The sequence below is a fragment of the Erinaceus europaeus genome, chromosome 10 (genome assembly GCF_950295315.1).
Source record: "Erinaceus europaeus chromosome 10, mEriEur2.1, whole genome shotgun sequence".
Lineage (NCBI taxonomy): Eukaryota > Metazoa > Chordata > Mammalia > Eulipotyphla > Erinaceidae > Erinaceus > Erinaceus europaeus.
In genome coordinates, this window is record NC_080171.1 from 112,639,116 (window position 1) to 112,651,461 (window position 12,346).

General features: G+C 40.8%; 1 long non-coding RNA gene across 1 annotated transcript in view; it reads left to right on the top strand.

Moving 5' to 3' along the window:
* The first annotated feature begins 437 nt into the window (after window positions 1-437).
* Window positions 438-12,346, top strand: part of LOC132540788 (uncharacterized) — a 496,709-nt gene continuing 484,800 nt past the window's right edge. The window contains exon 1 of the long non-coding RNA XR_009551927.1: window positions 438-495. This is a non-coding gene — a long non-coding RNA (uncharacterized LOC132540788). The remainder of the gene's footprint in view (window positions 496-12,346) is intronic.

The window sequence follows — 12,346 nt, forward strand, 5'->3', positions numbered from 1 at the left end:
TGGTTATTTCTAAACGTTTTTTTTTCTCAATTGCTGAGAAGCTACCTATAGAATAAAAGGAATGCTTTACTACCTGTACTAGTTCATGTCCCCCTGCAGCTATGAATCCTGTTCTCTGATGGGCATCTGGTGAATGTCTTACCTTAATGGGCAGTTTGAGCCAAAAGCCCCCAAGGCAAAAGGCCTAAAACTGCATGCTGTGGCAAACACTGCTTCCCTCATAGCTTATGGAATGCACGGTATGGCATAATGAGTGAATTCCTACTGCATAGCTAGAGGGTTACATGACCGTGTGGACTCTTGCAAATACGCTGTTGATGTTTCTCTTTCCATGCTATGATGTAATGCAACACTTTTGGTAAAGACTGTGTTGAAGTTCTGACTGGAGCTGCACACGTGACATAGTTTCAGTGCGGACTGTTTTGTTCTGTATGTGTGCCATTTCCAGACTTCCTCCTACACCAGCAAGGCTGTTTGAAGTGAATCTCTCTCAAGGTATGACGGAGCTCAGGGTTCTGGCTTCTGATATCCTATATCTGGCATGCCCTAATTTTCTGACATTCTGCTAGCTAAGAATAGTGTTGCTTAACAGAAAGGGAAACTCAAAGGAGGATTTGACTAAATCTGGAGTTGGACACCAAAGTAAAAACGCTGGGCTGAGGGTGAGGGTGGATGTTCAGCTTCGGAAGGTGGGGATGGGATCAGTCTTTTGGTGGTGGGAATGGTGTTTATGTACACTCCTATTAATTTGTAGCCATATAAATAACTAATAAATTAATAATTTTTTAATAAAAAAAGAATAGTGTTGCTTCAAAAGCCAAACAAGGACAATATGAGAAAGAAAAGTACAAAGTGTCTCTGTCACTAAAATACACACACATATACATACATTAAATGTTGGCTAACTCAATCCAATTATGTTTTCTTTTTTAAAAAAATTCTTTATTGGGGAATTAATGTTTTACATTTAACAGGAAATACAATAGTTTGTACATGCATAACATTTCCCAGTTTTCCATATAATAATACAACCCCCACTAGGTCCTCTGTCATCCTTTTTGGACCTGTATTCTCCCCACCCCCACCCCAGAGTCTTTTACTTTGGCGCACCAATTATGTTTTCTTAATGATAATATACTATCTTAAAATTCCAAAATAGTTTAATATTAGAAAATATGCTTATGTGATTCAGCATGTTACAGAGTAAAGAAACAATTTATCTTTCCCATGGATACAGAAAAATGCATTTGAAAAAACATCACCAGTTTTTCTATAATGCAAAGTTTTAGCAAACCCAGCACTCAGTGATAATACTCACTACTCTTAATAATTAGAAGTAGGATTGCACCAAAGTAAAAGACTCTGGGGTGGGTGGGGGGAGAATACAGGTACAAACTACTGTATTTACTGTCGAATGTAAAACATTAATTACCCAATAAAGAAATTAAAAAAAAAGAAAAAAAATTAAAAATAAGACAGAGGTTTTAATAAATCACAGTTGAAATATCCCCCAAAAAATAATAATTAGAAGTAGGAGGAAACTTGTCAACCTTATAAAAGCATCTGTTAAAAAACAAACAATATATATATATTTAACCAGAGCCCTGCTCAGCTCTGGCTGATGGTACATGGTGCAAGGGATTGAACCTGGGACTCTGAAATCTCTTCGCATAACCATTATGCTATCTACCCCCCAACCAAATTAATTTTGTTGTTGTTGTTGTTGTTGAAATAATTTTATAGGGAAACATTAAAAGCCTTCTCCTTAGAATTTCCTATTATCTCTACTTATATTGAACCAGTGTACTGACAGTCATAGCCAGCACAATAAAGGGAAGAGAATTAAGGCATATTATTTGAAAGGAAAATAAAGCTGTCATTTGCAACTGATGTAACTATGTATTTGGATATTTGATCAATGTTTAAGCATTGATTGTTGTATTTCTACACACCAGGAAGAAATAGCTGGAAGCATAGCTAAAAAAGAAATATTATTACATTATTATCAAATATCAGGTAACTAAGACTAGGCCTAATATAAAATACAAAATGCCCTGACAAACAAAGTTAAAAAGCTTTGTGATCCTGGAGGTGGCACAGTGGATAAGGCACTGGGCTCTCAAGCTTGAGATCCTTAGTTCAATCCCCGGCTGCACGTGTACCAGAGTGATGTCTGGTTCTTTCTCTCTTTCTGCCCATCTTCTTCATGAATAAATAAATAAAATCTTTTAAAATAAAAGACTTTTATAAAGCATTGAAAGATGTAAAAGAAGATTTGGATAAATGAGGAGATATGCTATGGTCATAAGGAGAAAGACAATATTAGAGGAACCGGGCTGTGGCACACTGGGCTAAGCGCACACAGTACCAAGCACAAGGACCCAGGCAGGGATCCCGATAGAGCCCCGGGCTCCCCACCTGCAGGGATGTCGTTTCACAAGTGGTATAGCAGGTCTGCTGGTGTCGTTCTCTCTCCCTCTCTGTCTTCCTCTCCTCTCTCCGTTTCTTTCTGTCCTATCCAATAAAATCTGAGGTGGTAGGCTTGGCCTTCAGGAGCAGTGGATTCATAGTGCAGGCACCAAGCCCCAGTGATAACTCTGGAGGCAAGAGAGAGAGAGAGAGAGGAAGGAAGAAAGACAATATAGAAAAGAGATAAATTCTCTCTAAGTTGGTCGTAGTGCCAGTCTAATTTCCATAAGAATACCACGTTAAAGGAACTAACTTAACTAAAAATATACGTGGGTAAGAAAAGTGCCAAAAATCACAAAGACACATTTATGGACTCGAACAGCAACAAGATAATTATTAGAAAGTTACATTAATTAAGGCAGTGTAGTACTGAGTTATAAAAATGAAGATAATGTATACTGTGTAGGCACACTGACTTTGGAATACAGCGGCTTCCTCCTGTACACGGTGCTGTGAAGCTTTACTACGTACTGCCGCTAATCAAGTCGACGATAAACTCTCTCACACCTAGTTTACTAAACTTTTATCATTGTATTCCATCAGATTCTCCATGTGTTTTTTATTTCTTACATTTGATTAATTATACTATAAAGACTAATGTAAGTTGTAGCAATCATTCAACAGATGAAAAAAGATATTAGCAATGAGTTTTTAAGAAGAATTAATACTAATGTTGAAAACTAAATAGTAGGAGGAAATTCAGCAGGAGAACTAAAAGTCTGACATGTTGGCCTGGAGGGAAATTTGTGCATAGAGACTGGGATAATTGTGTCTGCCAAGTGGTGTTTTGCCTGTCTGCTAGAGAAAGCCAGTATCAAAGGACAGGAAAACTCAAAGGCTAGACTCTCAAGTCTAAGTGAAGCCGAGTTCTGGGAAGAATATGTGTGTTACTTTTGATATGATGTTTACTCAGAAGGTGACTGCCCTTCTGCCAAGAAAGTGGTTGCTTTTTGGGGGCCTAGGGGGGTGGCTGGTTGGAGTCAGGATCTTACACATGGATGAGCTCACGTCTGCAGCACTGTTTTTTTTTTTTTTTTTTTTTTTTTTTTTGAGAGAGGGAGGGAGAGAGAGAGAGATGAGGGAGCACTACCACAGCACTGGAGTTTTCTCTGGTACCATAGTATTTGGACCTGAGACTCATACCCTACTTAGGGAGCTCTCTCTCCAGGCACTTTTGTGTACACCAAATTTCAAATCCTGAGAACTCATGGATATTTTTCTGTAGAAAAGAATGTGGGAAAGGGGCCTCTCTATAGGTCCTTTTGAATGAGAGTTTGCCTGGAAAAATGTCTTGGGATGGAGAGTGTTTCAGCGAACAGATGTGCTTTGCAGATGAGTCGTGAAGGCTTAAGCTGTGGCACACTTGGTTAAGTGCTCACAGTACAATGGGCAAGGACCTGGGTTCAAGCCCGTGATCCCCACCTGCAGGGGGAAAGTTTCACAAGTGGTGAAGCAGGGGTGCAGGTGTTTCTGTTTCTCTCCCTCTCTCCCTCCCCCTCCCTTCACAATTTCTCTCTGTCTCTATCAAGTAATAACTAACTATATATATTACATATATATATTTTTTAAATGGCTCAGTCCTACCTTGTGTGACCCATACTATATCAGAATTATTGGGAGGTTTGTTGTAAAGGCAGGTTGCTGGGCCATATGGCTTCTGATTCAGTGGACCCCAGTAACTCATATCATTAACATGCTCACCATGTAAGAATTTGGAGTCTTGTTTTCTACAAAAATCATCCTTCCTCCTTCCCCTCCCATTTCCTCACCCTCTCCCTTTCTATCTCCCTCACTCCTTTCAAATTCTCTCTGTCTTATCAAATAAAGAAAAAAAAAAGGCTGCCAGGAGCAATGAATTCATCATGCAGGCACCAAGCCCCCTTGGTGGCAAAATAATAATAATAATAATAATACATAAATGGTGGTCTGAAATATTTTGTTAGTCACTACTAGTTTTTCAGTAACACAACACAGATCACAAGCTCTCTGTAGGATCTTGGTTTCTGATTGTTTGTGGGTGCATTTTAGCTCACTAGACGAGAATCTAATATTTATCAGTGGAAATGTTTGGTAAATGTAAACAGAAAATCAAACTAACCCTTCTCAACTAGTGGACTTTTTTTTTTTCCTTTATTGGGGGGTTAATGTTTTAGATTCAACAGTAAATACAATAGTTTGTACATGCATAACATTTCTCAGTTTTCCACATAACAATACAGCCCCCACTAGGTCCTCTGTCATCCTTTTCCAGGACCTGTACTCTCCCCCCACCCACCCCAGAGTCTTTTACATTGGTGCAATACACCAACTCTAGTCTAAGCAAACTTTCAATCTTAGTCAATGTTATGCCAATGCATAACAACTTTTCTATCCAATTTCAAGGAGAACTACAAATGCTAAAGAGTAATTCTTTTGAAAATAAAACACAAGGGGATTGGATGGTGGAGCACCAGGTTAAGGACACAAATTTCCATATACAAGAACCCAGGTTCTAGCTTTCACTCCCCACCTGTGGGGGCTGGTGGAGAAGCTTCACGAGTGGTGAAGCAAGTACTACATGTCTCTCTTTCTCTCTCTCTCTGCCTCACTTTCTCTCTCTCACTCATCAAATAAAGAAGGAGAAAGAGAAAGAAACCATGAAAACTAATTTAAAAAAATTTTTTTAATTAATTTATTTATTCCTTTTGTTGCCCTTGTTGTTTTATTGTTGTAGTTATTATTGATGTCATTGTTGTTGGATAGGACAGAGAGAAATGGAGAGGGGAGGGGAAGACAGATAGGGGGAGAGAAAGACAGACACCTGCAGACCTGCTTCACCGCCTGTGAAGCGACTCCTCTGCAGGTGGGGAGCCGGAGGCTCGAACAGGGATCCTTGTGCTGGTCCTTGTGCTTAGCGCCACCTGCGCTTAACCCGCTGCGCTACCGCCCAACTCCCATGAAAACTCATTTTTAAAGTTTTATCAGGAGTAAATAAAACAAACACAGGAATAAGCTTATTTCAAGAATCAAAGTGACTTCATGTGGGAAGCTTCTAACCCTACCAGCAATGAGTCATGCCCACAGTGGTTGTAACACATTGTTTCTGCAGTGACATTTAAAAGCTGGAAACATTACCTGGTAAATGCAATATAATCCTTTTAGAAAAAAAGTGTGTTGCTTATATACTTTAAACATGAAGACAAATACAAATAGATGGGGAATTTTTCTATTTCAGATACCTTTTCACAGTATTAAGGAACAATATGCAAACCTCATTTTGTTATTCAGAGAAAGCTTTTCTATCAAGATATATTTTAGTGCCATTTAAATTCTTTTCACAGTCATTTAAGAATTTCATTCTAGATATTATGTATAATGCAGTTATAGGGTGACCAGAGTTGAAGTGTTTTCCTAGGATGAGGACTTCCAGTGCTAAGCCAGGGATATCTCTTGGCAAGCTAGCTACCCTATACCCAAGGGGAGGCTGTGGGGGTGCTGGGTTCCAAACTCTTTTGTCTGTGACATCTGTCACCTTTTCAACAATTCATACTAGTAGTGTTGCAGTGGTGGGGGGCGGGTGGGCGGTGTGGGTAAGACAAAGGCCTTATTCACACTGAGACTCCAGATTGAGTTCCTACTATCAACACAGAAACTGTCAGGGTGGTTTCAGGTTGAGTTAGGTGATGGAAGGAAAAGGAACCCTGTTTTGTGACTGACAGATGGGCAAGCAAGTCTTGGATACAGAGGGCCTCCAGCAAATCTCCCACTTGCAGCTGCCACTTGTAGGGAGGAGACTAAGGAAGACAGGACGAACATAAGAACTGGCAGGACCTAGATGTCCAGGGCCTGTGGAACTGGGCTCAGAGCTTCGGTTTTGTGAAAGAATGGAGAATGAATTCTTCAATAAAGACACCTTCGAGGGTGGTTGAACAAGAGGGTGGTGAGGAGGCTGTATACATATTTTTTGCCTCCAGGGTTATCACTGGGGTTTGGTGCCTGCACTACAAATCTACTGCTCCTGGAGGTCATTTTCTCCTATTAAAAAAATTTTTTTATTGGGGAATTAATGTTTTACATTTGACAGGAGGTACAATAGTTTGTACATGTATAACATTCCCAGTTTTCCATATAACCATTTTCTCCTATTTTTTGTGGGATAGCCAGGAGCTCAAACTGGAATCCTTGAGCTGGTCCTTGCACTTGGAGCCATGTGCACTTAACCGCCTGGCCCCCTAGAAGGCTGTATTTTATTTTAATTAATTTATTTATTTATAAAACGGAAACACTGACAAGACCATAGGATAAGAGGGATACAATTCTCACCACCAGAGCTCCTTATCCCATCCCTTCCCCTGATAGCTTCCCTGTTCTTTATCCCTTTGGGAGCATGGACCCAGGATCATTATGGGGTGCAGAAGGTGGAAGGTCTGGCTTCTGTAATTGCTTCCCCACTGAATGTGGGCATTGACAGGCCGACCCGAACTCCCAGGAAGGCTGTATTTTAATAAGTTTTCACTGGTGTCCTCCTGGGATTTGTTAAATGACTAGGGCATGACATTTTTAGGGTACAGCACCCTGCCTGTGTCATACCAAAATCACAGGAACAGCTAAGCAGAAAATAAAGGTGTCACTGGCTAGAATACAACTTAAATAGGGAAGGTCATCTAACCAGTATAGGCTATAAAACAAGCTTTAAAAAGAGGAAGCAGGGGCCAGGTGGTGGCTTACTTGGTTGAGCACACATGTTACAATATGCAAGGACCCAGGTTCAAGCACCTGGTCCCCACCTGCAGGAGTAAGGCTTCACAAGTGGTGAAGCAGGACTGCAGGTATCTATCTCTCTCTCCCTCTCTCTCTCCCCCTTCCCTCTCAATTTCTGACTGTTTCTATCCAATAAACAAATAAAGGTAATAAAAATTTAAAAAAATAAGAAAAGGAAGTGAGGGCCAGATGAGAGCAAAGCAGCTCATCTGGATGGCATACCTGCTTTGTCATGCCCACAATCCTGACTTGAGCCTGGCCCTTGTTACATCGAGGAAGCGTTGGTATCGGGCTAGCATCTCGCGTGAGAGAAATGACCCAGTACTATAGTGTGCTTTTCTTCTTTCTCTGCCTCTCTCTCTTTCTTCTTAAAAATGTTATTTATTTTGGATAGAGACAGAAGAGGAAGAGGGGACCAACCATTGGCACACCTGGTGGCACACACATTACAGTGCACAAGGACCCGGGTTCAAGCCCCTGGTCCCCTCTTGCAGGGGGAAAGCTTCATGAGTGGTGAAGCAGGGCTGCAGCTGTCTCTCTCTTTCCCTATTATCTTCCCCTCTCAAATTCTCTCTGTCTCTATCCAGTAATAAATAAAAAAATTGAAAATGTATTTTTTAAAAAATTTATTTATTCCCTTTTGTTGCCCTTGTTGCCCTTGTCTTTTTTAAATTGTTGTAGTTATTATAGTTGTCGTCATTGTTGGATAGGACAGAGAGAAATGGAGAGAGGAGGGAAGACAGAGAGGGGGAGAGAAAGATAGACACCTGCAGACCTGCTTCACTGCCTGTGAATCGATTCCCCTGCAGGTGGGGAGTCGGGGGCTTGAACTGGGTTCCTTGCGCCACATGTGCTTAACCCACTGCGCTACTGCCCGACTCCCAGAAAATGTATTTTTAAAAAGGAGGGAGAAATGTATTTTATAAAGGGAGGGAGAGAGAGAGATGGAGAGGGAGAGGGAGAGGGAGAGGGAGAGGGAGAGGGAGAGAGAAAGATCTGCAACACTACTTCACCACCTATGAAGCTTCTCTCCTGCAGGTGGGGACTGAGAGCTTGAACTTGAACTTGGATCCTCATGTGTTGTAACGCGTGCACTCAAGCAGGAGTGCCAGCACCCAGCCCCTCTCCATGTCTTTTTCTATCTGAAAAAGTCAGGTTGGAGTAGTGAAGCCTTGGCAACAACAAAATAAACACGTAAATTAAAAAAAGAAGAGCAAGTGGGGATCTGACTTCATGATGCAAAATGGTCCGGGTCCTGTGGCAAGCTATCACTATTCCGGCATTTTCCAGGGAGAACTGGAGATGAGGAATGCGGGCATGTGGAACTGAGAAACATACCCTTCATCCAGTGTCAGAAATGACAGACAGGCATCACTAGGGCTTATATTTTAGTATGGTATAGAGAAGAGAGACTATAGGCTGGGGGGGGGGGGTTTTCCCTCTGAGTAGTCACCACTGACCAGTCTGTCTAGCTAGGGACCTGGGGTCTTTATTAGCACAGAGAAGTATTTCTTGGTTCAATCCATGTAAAGAGTGTGTTTCTCAGATTCACATGGTCTAAACTGTGGGTTCCAGTCAGAAAATATGATTTTCTTTCTTTTTTAAAAAATATTTTTATATTTTATTTATTATTGGATAGAGGGACAGAGAAATTGAGAGGGGAGGAGACAGAGAGATAGATACCTGCAGCCCTGCATCACCACTCATAAAAGCTTTTTTCCTGCAGGTGGGGACCAAGGGCTTGAACCCAGGTCCTTGTGCTTAACCTGGTGCACCAACACCTGGCCTCCCCTTTTTAGGGAAACAAAGCTTTGTGAAAGACAGTTGTAAATGAATACAATTTCTTTTTTCTTTTCATTTTTTATTTATCCCCTTTTATTGCCCTTGTTTTTTATTGTTATAGTTATTATTGTTGTTGTTATTGATGTCGTCGTTGGATTGGACAGAAAGAAATGGAAAGAAGGGGGGAAGATAGAGAGGGGGAGAGAAAGATAGACACCTACAGACCTGCTTCACAGCCTGTGAAGCGACTTCCCTGCAGGTGGGGAGCCAGGGGCTCGAGCCGGGATCCTTACGCTGGTCCTTGAGGTTTAGCGCCACCTCCGCTTAACCGCTGTGCTACCGCCCAACTCCCATGAATACAATTTCTTATCTTCCCATGATAAGTGTCTGTCCACCTCAATTTTTTCTCGGTCCTAAAGTCTGTCTCAGTTTTGACAAGAAGTTGAGGGCATATAGTTTCACAGAATTTTTATTATGTTGGTTACATCTGTGGCATGACCACTGTACCTCACAGAAAATTCATGTCTATAAAAGGAAGTAATACAGCTACTCTATACCAGTACAAATAAAACCCCACTCTCTCAATAAGGTATTTGAAAATCTGAAGAGCTGTTGGCCCAGCATTAGGCAACATAGAACAAAATAGCACTGCTCTTATAAAGTCTTATATAAAATGTATTTGCGATGAAGCCTGGTCTTGCTACCTTTCTCCTCTGTAGTTCTGTTAGTGGCCACTAGATGGCTTGCTGTTCCTCCAGCTTCTAAGTTGTGGCTTTGGAAAGGACGCCTTTCTCAATGGTTGTTATTTAACTTTGTTGGGGCCTAGTGGACTGGGGTAGGTTTGTGGACACTGATGCTTCAGGAAGGCCTGCAGAGTTTGCCCATTTTCCTGAGGTAACCCTCAGTTCTGCCCACAGTGTAGCTGGCTGGCGGCTGAGTGAAGCCAGTCTGCTCTGGGGAGAAGGAAGCTGGTCACTCCTAGGAAGAGAGCCCTCAAAGAGGAGCAAGGAGCTATGGAAGTGCTCTTTGAAATGTGGGCTTTGTTTATTATGAACTTTTAAAATAGAAAATTTAAATAAATTAAAATAGTTAACAAAATAATTTGTAAAAAAAAAAAATGTATCGCCACCAGGATTAGCACTGGGGCTTGTGCTTGCATGACAAATTCACCACTCCTCATGGCTATTTTTCCTCCTCCTCCTCCTTCCCTCTCTTCCTTCTTTCTTTCCTTTTCTTCTCTCTCTCTCTCGACCCTATCTTTCTCCTTTCCTTCTCTTCCTCCCTCCTGCTTTTTTTTTTTTTTTTTTTTCTCTTTTCTTTCTTTTTTTATTTTATGGTACAGAGAGAAATTGGGAGGGAAAGGGGAAACAGAGAGAGACACCTGCAGCCCTGCTTCATGGCTTCTGAAGCTTCCTCCCTGCAAGTGGGGACTGGAGGCCTGAACCTGGGTCTTCAGAATGGTAATGTGCGAGGCAGAGGCAAGATGGCGACTTCCGAACCACAACTGTGGTGAACTCCAAGAGGCAGCAGCCTGCAACCCAGAATCCACTGGATCTGGTAGGATATTGGGCTGTCTGTAGGAGGGTGAACACAGGCTGGTCAGAGTGACGCCAAAATACAGACCTGTAACTCTCTCTTGGGCTGAGAAACTGGAGGTCAGGGAAACAGGAAAATCCTTTGATTATTTCTGAGCTACCCCCTACCCCCCACCCCAATACCAGCCTGCAGGGGCAGCTCAGGCTCCCCGCTGAGCTATTTTCTTTAACAAGATTCCTGGCTCACCAGGGGTGTCATTCCAACCTCTTCCTTTCACTTCTCTCTTTTTTTTTTAAAGTGGCTGAAGCTCTATTTGAGTGATAAAATACCTGACCAATCAGAGCCTCATCCCTGCCTGGGAGAGAATGGTAACGTGCACTGATGTACCACCAGACTGACTATATATATATATATGTATATATATGTGTATATATATATATATATATATATATATATATATATATGTTTTGTTTTATAGTAAAATAAATAAATCTAACACAGTAGAAAACATGAAAGCAAAAAAAAAAAAAGAAAGAAAAGAAAAAGAAAATAAGACAGCATCTTTCTGGAGCCCAGTTTAAATATCCTCACTAGAAATGTTTCTCCTAGGAGTAAGATCTACTGAGACCCTGAATCAAGGCAATTCATATTGATCTCTATTGCAACACAATACTGTTTTAACTTTCATAGGCTTATTTTTACACTTTGTACTCAAACCGAGATCCTTAGGCAGGTCCTTGCACTTGGCACCATGTGCGCTTAACCCACTGGGCTACCGCCCAGCCTCTCTAAAATTGTATGTTTTGAGAAACCTTCCTGGTGACTCTGAGAAATAAGAAGCCTTGTGGAACATTTTCCCTTCTGAGCTAAAACTGTTCTACTTATGTATTGATTTAAGGTCTACTTTTTATACTTTGAAAGTGTGCTTCTTCCTGTCCTAGTTTATATAAAAGTCATCATGGAATACAGTCATGAGTGACATGATAATATTTATGATAATGATTACATGCACAGTGGTGCTTCCTATATATAGCCTATGGTAGGCTGCACTCCATAGGTTTGTGTAATTACACTCAGTAACAGTCACATAATGGCAGAAGTCCCTTAAAGATGCATTGCTCAAAATGTATCTCCATCGTTCAAGTGATTCATGACTGTAACTCTTAGTTGCAAACAACAGTGCTTAATGTATGTGTAAAACTTTAAAACAGGAATAAAATGAACACTTAATTTAGGATCTTGACTATTACAAGCACTTAATATATTCTGAGGCCTCTTGGAGTAATTTTTTTTTTTTTTTGAGTTAGAGAACATTGGGTTGCAGGTACTATTTTTAAAAATGTCTCTTTTTAGTATTTCAAAGTTCATAGTAGTACACAACTGTCCACTTTTAGATTTAAAGCTATTTCAAAGATGAGAAATAACTCTTCTTCCTCTCTCTCTCTCATTTTTTCCTTCCCTTCCTTCCTTCCTTCCTTCCTCCAGAGCACTGCATAGCTCTGAGGAAAGAAAATGTAGTGCAGAAATTTGAATCTGGGACTTTATTATGCTATCTCTCCCACCTTTAATGTATAACCTTCATATCTCATGAATGTTTTTATGAATAATTTCCTCAAAAAATAAAATGGGGGGGATGGCATCAGAGTCCACTGTATTGGTCAGTTTTGAAGTTGAAACTTATTAGTTTTTATTATCCAAAGCTTACAAATTTTGTCACAATTGATAATATCCTCATTAAAATTCTATGATTCAGTTCCTTTTCTGTGTGAAAATGTCTGGTGCTCAGGCAATGACTGATTAGACTAGCTGTATAAGCATT